The sequence below is a fragment of the Gossypium raimondii genome, chromosome 10 (genome assembly GCF_025698545.1).
Source record: "Gossypium raimondii isolate GPD5lz chromosome 10, ASM2569854v1, whole genome shotgun sequence".
Taxonomy (NCBI): Eukaryota; Viridiplantae; Streptophyta; class Magnoliopsida; order Malvales; family Malvaceae; genus Gossypium; species Gossypium raimondii.
Genome location: NC_068574.1, coordinates 25,554,604 through 25,566,337, shown reverse-complemented (window position 1 = coordinate 25,566,337; position 11,734 = coordinate 25,554,604). Strand labels below are relative to the sequence as shown.

Genomic DNA, 11,734 nt, shown 5'->3' with positions numbered 1-11,734 from the left:
GGTCATCTGATGGGTACTCGATAAATGACTAGCTTTGCTGGACATTCCTAGTTTTGAAGTTATCGAGGGGTTCAAGAAAAATCGCTTTGATTCGACAAGTGTCAAATACAAATTTAAGAATTTGAATTGTTTACTTCAAATTAACAAAACTTCCTTTAGACGCTCGACTATTTAAATCAGGAAGCAAGGGAGGGAGGTCTTTCATCTGAAATTATTCTTCAACTCCTTATTGACTAAGTTTCCTTCTGAATCCCTAGTTTCTCTCTTAGCTGTCTCCAATGTCCTTGTCCGAGTTCCTTTCCTTTCTTCCTTTAACCACTTCTAAGCAAGTTTTCCAACTAATTTCTTAAGTTTTTTCTGTTTCTTTCATTATCCCCCTAAAATGGTTATAATCAAACACAATTATTGCAAGAGTAGCAACCTTCACAACAGTGATAGTAAGAGGGATCGTAGGAGTGACAAAAAAGGTGATGGGGTTAAACCCAACAACTGTGGGGTAAGTACCCTAATGGAAACCTGATAAGTGATAAAAGAAACATATTTTAATCTCGTTCTTACTGCGTTTTTTGATGATTAATTATGAAATTAGTGAATTTGATGCTCTTAATCCTTTAAATTCATGTTTCTATACTTAGGAGAGTATTTGGGAGCGAAAGGAGTGAAAAATGAGCCAAAATCGGGCAAATAGAGTTATTTTCAAGAGCACACTGCCTGGGCCTTTCCACACGGGCAAGATACATGCCCGTGTGAACCACATGGGTTGGACACACAACCATGTACCAGACCGTGTCCATTTCGCAACTTGAATTCCAAATGCATGGAAAAACATAAATTTTAGGCTTGAAGTTTATAAATACCAATTAGAAGAAGAGAGGAGGGAGCCATCAGAGAAGATCGAAGAAAAAACTCGAAGAACACCGTTAGGAGCCAACTCTAAAGCGGATCTTCATCAAGATTAAAGATCTTTTAATTTTTCTTGAAGTTTTTATGAGTTTATTTATTATTTGTGGTTTTTCTAACTTTGAGATGTTTTTATACACAATTATGAACTAATTCCCTAGATACCTAGGGAGGATGAAACCTATGATGAATTATGTTATTTAAATTTTGTTTTACGTGATAAATACTTAATTCTTATTCTCAATTATGTGTGCTTATTTCTTGTTTTAATATTTTTGGGATATTAATTCATGTTCAATGTGTTTAATCAGAGGAGTAAAAGTCCCTATTTAAGAGTAGATCTAGCATAATTGAGTGGAGTTGCATGCAATCCTAGAAATAAGACGACATAAATCTATCGAATTAGAGTCAAATCTAATAGGGGAATCCATAGACCGAGTTAATGTGACAATACGGGTTTTAATAAAAAGAAGTTTGAGTTAATGAACCTAGAGTCAGTTTCTCTTACTCTCGAAAGAGATATTAACATTATTTAAGGATTTCTATGGATCAAGATACCAAGTGAATAAATCATTTAAATCATGTTCATAATAAGATAAAGTCTAGGTGGATTATTTCCTGGGTATTATTTCTCTCCTTGGTTATTATTCGTTTATTTTCCCGATTCATTCTTTGTTAAGTTCTTAGTTAAATTAGTTTAGTAATTTTAGCTTAAGAACACATCACTCCAATTTGTTGGCTAAATAATAGGAAAACAATAATTATTAATACTTTTAGTCCTAGTGGAAATGATATCTCTACTCACCGTAGCTAAACTATTGTTCGATAGATGCGCTTGCCTTAGTCGTATTTTAGTTTAGTCATGTAAAACATACACATCAAGTTTTTGGCGCCGTTGTTAGGGACTAAAATATTAAGAACACTTGATTTTTGTTAATTTAGCCATTTTATTTTATTTTTATAATTTTGTTTTTAGTTTAATTTTTACATTCTAATTTTTCTTTTATTTTCTTCTGGCAGGTTCTTTGGGTTTATGACTAGATGGAACTCCTCGGGACCATTGCTTTTCAATAGTAAAATTGAAAGTACTGCTCACAGAAATCAGAGAGAAGCAAGGCAAGGTCGAAAAATTATAGTAGGTGAACAAGAGGACATCATTACTGAGGAGATAAGTGATAATCAGAATATTCAGCTACCTCCTGCAGTTGCTACAGGCCCTATTCCTTGTACTATGTACAATTATACCAAACCCACTCTGACTAGGGCTGAATCGAGTATTGTGCGACCGACCATTGCTGTAAATAATTTTGAACTAAAGCTGAATACAATTCAGATGGTACAACAATATGTTCAATTCGATGGTGTGCAAGACGAAGATCCAAATACTCATTTGGCCAATTTTTTGGAAATTTATGACACTTTCAAAATTAATGGCGCCACGATGACGCCATTAGCTTACGGTTATTCCCTTTCTTATTGAGGAACAAATCAAAACAGTGGTTGAACTTTTTACCATGAGGTTTCATCACTACATGGGCTCAAATGACTGAGAAATGTCTGCTAAAGTATTTCCCACTGGCTAAAAAATCCAAGTTGAGGAATGAAATCTCTTCCTTTGTTCAGATCGATTTAGAGACTTTATAAGATGCATGCGAAAGATGCAAGGATCTATTGAGACGGTGCCCTCATCATGGGTTACCTCTATGGTTACAGGTTCAAACCTTCTACAATGGTTTGAATCCCTCAATTCGGCAGTTAATCGACGTAGCAACCAGTGGAACAGTAAACAATAAAACACCCGAAGCAAATTATGAGTTTCTAGAGGAGATGACACTGAATAATTATCAATGGCAAGTCATTAGAACAAAGCAGCCAATGTTTTTAATTTAGATGTAGTCACCATGTTATGAAACCAAGTAAAATTACTAAATAAGAAAATTGATGATTTATATCCTTCTATACAGGTAAATCCGGTGATGCAATGCGATACAAATAGAGGTTGAATGAATAATCCAGAATGTTTACCCTTCGATCCAAGCATACAGAACGATCAAATCAATTATAGGGGTAATAATTTAGGCCTCAAAATAACCCTTATAGTAATAACTACAATGCATGTTGGAGGAAACATCCAAATTTCTCTTGTGGTGGTCAAGGAAATTAGAGAGCACAACCCCTTCCAAGCTTCCAACAACCACCTTATCAATAAGAGAAAAAGTTGAACCTTGAGGAGATGTTGACAAAGTTTATCTCAGTGTCAGAAACTCATTTCTAAAAAACTGAGGCAGTACTGAAAAACTAACAAGCACTGATTTAAGGGCTCAAGAACCAAATAGGTCAGGTTGCTAAGTTAATTTCGGAAAGACCACAAGGTAGCTTGCCTAGTAATACTGAAACTAACCCAAGAGAGTAGCTTCATGCAATTACTATTCAAGACGAAGAAGGGTTAGTTGAATCTGAACAAGAACTGAGATAAGAAATTATTGTGAACAATGATGAGGCTGTGGAAGATAGGAAAGAGTAAAAGTCGGTTGTTAAATAATATAAAACTTGTGCCATATCCTAAAGTGACAAAGAGAGACCACACAAACGAACAATTTGGTAAATTTCTCAAACTCTTAAAAAAATTGCATATTAACTTACCGTTTGTTAAAGCTCTTTCACAGATGCCACATTATGTCAAATTTTTAAAGGAGCTGTTAGAAAACAAGAGGAAGTTAGACGATTCATCGACTGTGGAGCTCAATGCACTTTGCTCGGCCATTCTCCAAAATAAACTACCCAATAAAATAAAAGATTTAGAGAGTTTTACTATTCCTTATCTTATTGGTAGTTTAAATATTGATAATGGTTTAGCTGATTTAGGAGCCAGTATTAATGTCATGCCCTAAAAAATGTTTAAACAACTAGGTCTTCAGAAATCTAAACACACTAGGATGCTTATTCAATTAGCGGATAGAATCATCAGATATCCTAGGGGTGTATTGACTTTGTTGTGTTGGACATGGATAAGAGTAGTGAGGTACCAGAACTAGGACTATTATCAATGTTGGTACGGGTGAACTAGTGCTTCGTGTAGGTGACGAAAAGATTATTCTCCAAGCATGTGATTCTGTGAGTGTCTCTAGTGATCGGGATGATTTTAAATATTCTGTTAATGTGAGTAACCATGCGGCTCAACCTTATTTGCAGGAAATCCCTTGAGAAAACATGATGGAACCATGTTACCATCAAGGTGATAGAAACCGAACAATATACGAAGAGAGAATGTTACAACTCGATGAACTGGATGGATGACAAGTACATGTTAAGGAGAAACCGAAAGAACACGATGAAGAATCAAAGCGACGCTATGACGAGCATGTGATGAGAACAAACCAATTTAAGGTGGGGGACAAAGTATAGCTAGATAAAACGGATCCACGAATGCCCCCTTCGGGACTTGAGTCAAATAGGTCGAACCCATTCACGGTACTGAATGTCTTCCCATACGATATAGTCGAGGTAACTCATTCTAAGTTTGGCACATTGAAGGTAAACAGTAGTCGACTCAAACCTTATCTTGGTATAAAAATTGATAATGAGGAAGAGGAGCTTTGGCTCCGAGAACCACAGTAACCGTGCACATACAAGGTAAGTCGAGCTTAGACTCTAGATAAGCACTTCTCAAGAGGTAACCCGAGTGTTTACCATTCTGCTAATTTTTTTGATTTTATTGCATGTTATTTTTAAAATTAATTAAATTAATTTTTAAATTGAGAAGAATATGTTTTTGACCCACATGGCCTAGACATACAGGCGTGTCATTGGCCGTGTGAGTCCTGGGACTTAATGTTTCCAAAAATCAATTGTTACTCGGCCTAAGATGTCCCACACGGCTGTGTGGCTCACACGACCTGGATAGATGGATGTGTCCAAGGCCATGTGAGTACTGGAGTTATTTTTTAAATTTAATTACAAGTCAGAAAGTTACACGGGCTATAGACATGGCTGTGTGTGAGACACGACCTCTCACACAAGCGTGGGAGAAGCGAAGGCATAGCACACACGATGGTATGTGCCACAAACCAGAACAAATGGACGTGTTTGAGGTCATGTGAACACTGAGCTTTGAATTTCGAATCATACGGGCTGAGGGAGCCCCACACGAGCAAATGACACGGCCGTGTGGCCCTACACAGGTCGAAACATGACAATGTCCCCCTTTTTAACCCAAACCCTAATTTTTTGTCTTTGTAGCATCACAATACCCAGCCTAGGAGTTTAGATTGAATTTCAGAGGTCACATTGATCACCGAAGTGACCATGGAAATTTTAGTTTAAAAAACAGAAAAACATTACAGTATTTAAGTTTCATAAAAACTCTTAGATGTAAAATCCTAGTGTTACAAAAAAATCTCAATCCAAATTACGCTTACATGTATTTAATACAAAAGTTCATACCATAGTTTTCAAAATAGTACTTTAAATAATTATTTACAACGCGTAACTTCGAGACCTCAGGTGTGCTGAGTCCAGCATCAGAATTCGAAAATATACCTGAAAGGGGAAACACTAAGGGGCGAGATACATAAGCTCAGTATGAGTTCTAGACATGACTAACAATAGAATTACAGACTGGAATTCTGGATAGAAGTACAACAGTGAAACATACTTATAGAGATATACAGAACTAAAAGGTATACACGAAGGGAACATCCCAAACGAACGTACTCAAGAAAAATACTTATCATCACACACAGCGTTACAAAACGTCATTACACACAAGAACAGTAAAAAATGATAAGTCAAACAGACAGAATGCAGACAAACAGACTTACACCCAATCACTTAATCAGATACTTATGAATGCAGTCAAGTAGTGAAAACCCACCCATCCAGCCAAAACACCTTTCCGTCCTCCGATCACACCCCAATAGAACTGTTTAAGCTCATCCAACCAAACACACTACATAGGACCTTGAAAGGCCCATCCAACCCTACACACCATGTATGTGGACTAAGCCACTCAAATAATGCTACGCAGTAATGCTGACGTATATTCAGTACAGTGTATTATGGTAAACCGCTATACAGATATGTTACAGTTAAACTGCCAGATCAGATCAGAATCAGTCTTCCTTCTCTTCACAACCAAACCCCAAATTATGATGAAAATAAAATAATGTATACCAAAAATGAATAGTCACACAGACAAAAAAGGTCGTAAATAGTTAGTCAAATACAAAATTATGTGCGATTGCACAAAAGTACACTCTCTTTGGAATCAGACACAGTTTCGTTTCACAAAGCACATTACAAAAACTAACTATCAAATCGAATGTTTAGCACCATGCTTGCAGTTAATCACACGACCCTAAGTAGTATGAAAGTCCTTAATTCTTATACAGAGGCCCCAACAACAGTTGAACGACATAGAAACATAACAAATAACTGATGTTACAGAATAAATATTTGCGAAACAGGGCCACACGGTCATGTGCTCCGGCTGTATGGAAGTGCTTCTACCATGTGGGGGGTCAACACACCCATGTGGAGAGGCGCACGCCCGTGTGAAAGGAGGCACACGACTGTGTTGCTAAGGCACACGCCTGTGTGACCTAGGGATATGGCCGTGTGATCCGGCCGTGTAACTCTCTGTCCGTTTGTGCTAAAATAGGGTATAGGGCAAACACAGCCATGTGAGGGTCTCACACGCCCGCGTGAGATCCCTAAATCCCCAGATTGGCCACACGACCGTGTGGCTAGGTCGTGTGGTATCAAACCACATAACCCTATTTCCCAAATACACATGCCCATGTGAAGAAAGGACACAGCTATGTGGAAGTGGACTAAAATCCCCAAATTGGCCTCACGACTGTGTGGGCCCAAAATTTACCCGAAAATCCTAAATTCTAAATGCACACGGCCGTATGAACCGCCCATGTGGGGGCACACACCTGTGTAGCCACCCGTGTAGTCACGAAACCACACCGAAATTGGCTAAAATCTCAGTTTTGTGACATAAAAACGAACCCCAGTCGTTAACCACTCTTTAAACAACAGAGTCTTATCGAAATCCTCCAGATTCAACAACAATTTCATGTTCAATATATGTAGCTCAAAACACACACAGAAATTGCCAAATTTTACTGCAATTTGGTACCAATTACAGAGTTTAGTACACATTTGAAATTATCGAATACTACAGAATTGAATTAAAAAATGAAAAATAGAAGAAAATAGATTTGAAACCCACATCTGATTTGCGAGATAAGCACCCAAATCATTCGATTTGCTCCCCAAGCCATTTCAGAGATCCACCGGTGAATAACAGTAAACTCAAAATTAATTTAAGAATCAGTAGAGGAAAATAAAAGAAGAAAAAATCTCTCGATTGAAAAAAACAACCCAATGGAGGGAGAGAGGACATCTAGAGTAAAAGAGGAAGAGAACGAGCCAATTTTTCCCAAAAAAGAAAAAAACGTAAAAATAAATTTAAAAATTAATAAATATTTTTAACTCAAAATAATTAGAAGATGTAAAGAAAATAATTCCTCAAAGCATACATGAGGACTCGAACCCAGAACTCCGAGAAAAACTAACACATAACCAAACACTTGACCAGTAGGCTTATTCTGACAATAGAATGTGAAACAAACTCAAATGCCCGATCTAGCCACTGACCCTACCTACAAATCTAAAAAAATTTAACCCTAAAATTCAAGGCATTACACTCTTTCACTTTTTCCTCTTCCTCTCCTCAACCTAGCTGCCACTTACCCAAAACCTCCTCTCACCATTCCAGCCACTGTCCGAATGCCTCTTTTTCCCACCATCGTACTAGCTCTTCCCTTTTCCCCTTTCTCATTCATTCTTCCTTCTTTCTCGTTTTCCTCTTCCCATCGCAGCACCTTAGCCCATCGATCCTCACAGCTTCGACGCTAAACCAACCCCAACTCTTCTCTTCCCTCTTTGGATACTACTACTGAGGCTATTTCTTGGGTTGCACACCCCTCCGACAAATGACTTAGCCGCTATTTTAGTGAAGAGGAAAGAGAAACCCCTCACTTCTTTTACACATATTGTAGGTAGCGCCTGTGTTGCTGGTCTATTCCAGCACCACCAACCATTGGTGAGTTCTTTGATAGTCATTTGTTTCCTCATGTGGCTGACCTAAGTATTCTTTTACAGGTTTTGCCTAATCTTCCAGTCCGTATCAAAATTCTAGTAGTCTAGATGTGGATGTGCTCATGTAGAGGGCACAAAGGTTAGTTGATACTGCTGATACAAGGGTACAAACAAGTGGTTACAACCGTAAGAGGCTAAGGATTGAAAGGGGCTCTCAAAGTACTGAGAAAAGCCGTGGAAGTAGGCTAGTCCGCTGTAGACATGGTGAGAAACCAATCAATTTCAAGAGGGAGCCTACTCTGGTTATCCTTCCTGTTGGAAAATCGGGTTTGGAAAATGCAACAAAATTTTTTTAGGGAAAAACCAGTGTTTAAAAAAAGTTCCAAAACAAGAACTTGGTTGTGATATCTAAAGTTATAAACACTTAATCAAAATTGTACAATTTTTATTAGTCTAAGATGAATGCTTCGACCGGATAATCTTCTTTTCTATCCTCAAGCTCACGTCTATTGAGTGTGACCTCACTTTGAATTGAATTTTTTTCACAAAAATTACCAGTGGGATTATTTCCCAATTTCTTTAAACTTTTGAGCCAAATTGTAAATAAGAAAAATATCTTTAGAAATTTTCTGAAATAATTTCTTTTAAGAATTTTTTCTTTACAACTTTCTCTTGAATTTAAATGTGTGTAAATAATGACCCAAGACTCTCTTTATATAGGTAAAGTTTAGAGAGTTCAATTATAATTAAACTTAATCACTTTAATATTAAATTAATACAATATTTATCAAGATAAATATTATATAGGTAGAGCCTAACTTACTGGCAGCTTAGCTGCAACTACTGTCTAGTGCCACTTTTGGTACTATTTTAGAGTGTAGGGATGGGTGGGTTGGTTATATCCCCACATGGAGTGTAGGGTTGGACGGAGATGGGGTGTAGAGGCTGGTTGGGTAGGACCTGTCTACTGTATAATCTGTTACTGTACTGATTATTGTTACTATAATGGGCCAAGCCCCAAACACATGATTGCTTCTGCGCTGAGATAGGCTAAAGCCCAAACTGTTATTGTCACTGATACTAAAAAGGGCATACAGCCAGACTATGACTGCTTTTTGTCTGTTTGCTTATTATGGGATTACACACTGAGTTTTCGTAAACTCACCCTTCTAATTTGACTGTACAATTAATCCCTAGGCATAGGCGGATCGATGCGACGGAGGACTCAGCGGTGGTCACACGACCTATTTAATTCGATTTAGCACTTAATTAAAAATTTTATTCTATTTTGGGGATATTTTATTGTAATTATGGCCTATTTGGATTTTTACTTTAATTTGAGGTTTCTATTGTTTGAATTACAACTTCTAGTAGTAGGAATATTTGAGTTTTCAAAACGAAACAAACGTTTTAACAAAATATGCTCAAATATACAAACTGATTTAAAAGCTTCCGTATAGAATAAATGTTTTAAAAAATTTTGACTGATTAATTAACACGGCTTTAGAATTAACAAGTAATAATGAGAAGTTTCTAAGTGGAAAATGCTTTAAGCAAACTTACGATTTTCTAACCCAAACTATAGTTTTCAAACACATTACCATGCGACACCGACAGATTCAGCCATAACGTCCAAGTCGGGTTTAGAGTGTTACATTTAGTGGTATCAGAGCTAGGTTACAAAACTCTACTGTGGATTTGGGTTTTAAAACTTAGTTTTTAAAGACACTGATTTTAAAATGATTTAAAATATTTTTTACTGAATGTGTGGCACACCGAGTCTCCAACGCCGATCTTGTAAGTTCTCTGAAGCCTTTATGTGTTTTAAATTGAAACTAATTTGATACTGAAACTACTATAAATAGTACAAACTGAGACTACTATAGGTAGATTGTACTAAAAACAGTTAAATTAGTGTATACTAATGCTGTAGTAAAACTGATAGACACTGATAGACACTGCGTCGTAGGAAAACTAACTCTGAACTATTGACACTGTTTCCATAAAACATCTGCTAATAACTATTGAACAGTAAACTGATTCATAAAACTTTTAATATAGATAAACATGAGTAGGCAATGAGCGCATGAGGTACTCGCGGACGGGGTACTAGAGGCCAAGGGAGAGGCTGTAGAGGGGCTCGAGCTGAGTCCTCTTTACTGGGCAGTGTGCTAAATCTAGACACTAGCGAGATGACAGTATCACCCGTCATTGAGAATGGGTCACAAGATCGAGCGGCTGGGGACGACTCACTGTCCCAAGCGATGTTAAAAATTCTAGAGAGGGTCGCTGGAGCCAATAATGGAGCTGGGGGCCGAGGGTCGGTTACGGAACGACTCTGGGCCAATGGAGCTGAGATTTTTAGGGGTATCGCTGGAGTTGCCCCTAATATGATTGAGTACTGGATAGAGGCCATAGAGAGAGTGATGGATGACCTGGACTGCACCTCTGAGCGAAAATTAAAGGGGCTGTATCGCTGCTACGTGATGAGGCATATCAGTGGCGGCTCACTGTGAAGGAAGACAATCAGCCCGACCGATTGACCTGGAATTTCTTTAAGATCATCTTCTAGGGGAAATATGTGGGGGCCAATTACGTGGATGCCTGTAGGAGAGAGTTTTTAAATTTGTCCCAGGGTGATAGATCAGTGGACGAATATGAGGCCAAATTTTTTCGATTAAGCCGCTATGCGCGTGGTATGGTGGCGACTGAGTATGTTAGATACGTTTGGTTCGAGGATGGCCTCAGGGATAATCTAAGGGTACTGATAGCTCCACAGAGGGAGAGAGACTTTGCAGCACTGGTTGACAAGACGAAGATCACTGAGGAAGTGAAGCGCACTGAGCGTCAGAACAGAGAGAGAAGTAGGAATAAGATGGATTTAGAGCCCTTGATTTCCGTTCAGAGGCATAAGAAAAGGCCAGAGTTGATGGGCCGATCAGAGTTGGGGCCCGTATTCTTTCTCTTGGATGACCATTGTGTCTTGATCATGCAGTGGCGCCATCGTGCTTGTGTTGGAAAAGAACTGGGGCTTGTTTGAGGTGTGGTTCTTTAGAACACCGTATTAGAGATTGCTCGCGGAGGTCCGATCAGATGAAAGCTTCTGGTATGGGTATTTTACCACCGATAATAGTAAAGCAGCCACCAAGAGGCCGTGGTCAGGTCAGAGGTGGTAATGGTTTGGGTTGTGGTCCGAGAGCACCGGGCAGAGGTGCTAATCAGACTGAGGCAAGGCAGCCGGCTTTAGTTTATGGTACACGTTGTCGAGAGGATGGAGGTGCTCCGGATGTCATCACGGGTACGTTCTTTATCCGTAATGTACCTTATACTGCATTGATAGATATAGGATCTACTCATTCTTATGTTGCCTGTTCTGTTACTAAAAATTTGGGGATTTTGGTTGAGAATACATCGTGTGAAATGACTGTATTGAGTCCATTGGGGCAGTCCGTCTGGGTTAACAAGTTATTTAGATATATCCCTTTAGAGGTACAAGGGGTTATCTTTCTGACTGATGTTATGGAACTGTTGTTTAGAGAATTTGATCTGATATTGGGCATAGACTGGCTAGTTAAACACCGAGTGAGCTTGGATTATGCCACTAAACGGGTTGTACTGAGAACTGAGGAGGACAATGAGGTAGTTGTAATTGGGGAATGTTAGAACTACTTATCAAATGTGATTTCTGCATTGAGGGCCAAAAAGTTAGTTCGTAAGGGATGTG

At 38.4% G+C, this 11,734-nt stretch overlaps 1 non-coding gene across 1 annotated transcript; it reads right to left on the bottom strand.

Moving 5' to 3' along the window:
• Window positions 1-2,490: 2,490 nt before the first annotated feature.
• On the bottom strand, window positions 2,491-2,597 carry LOC128034205 (small nucleolar RNA R71). Its single transcript, XR_008190336.1, has one exon. It is a non-coding gene; the product is annotated as a small nucleolar RNA R71 (small nucleolar RNA).
• Between the last annotated feature and the right edge of the window lie 9,137 nt (window positions 2,598-11,734).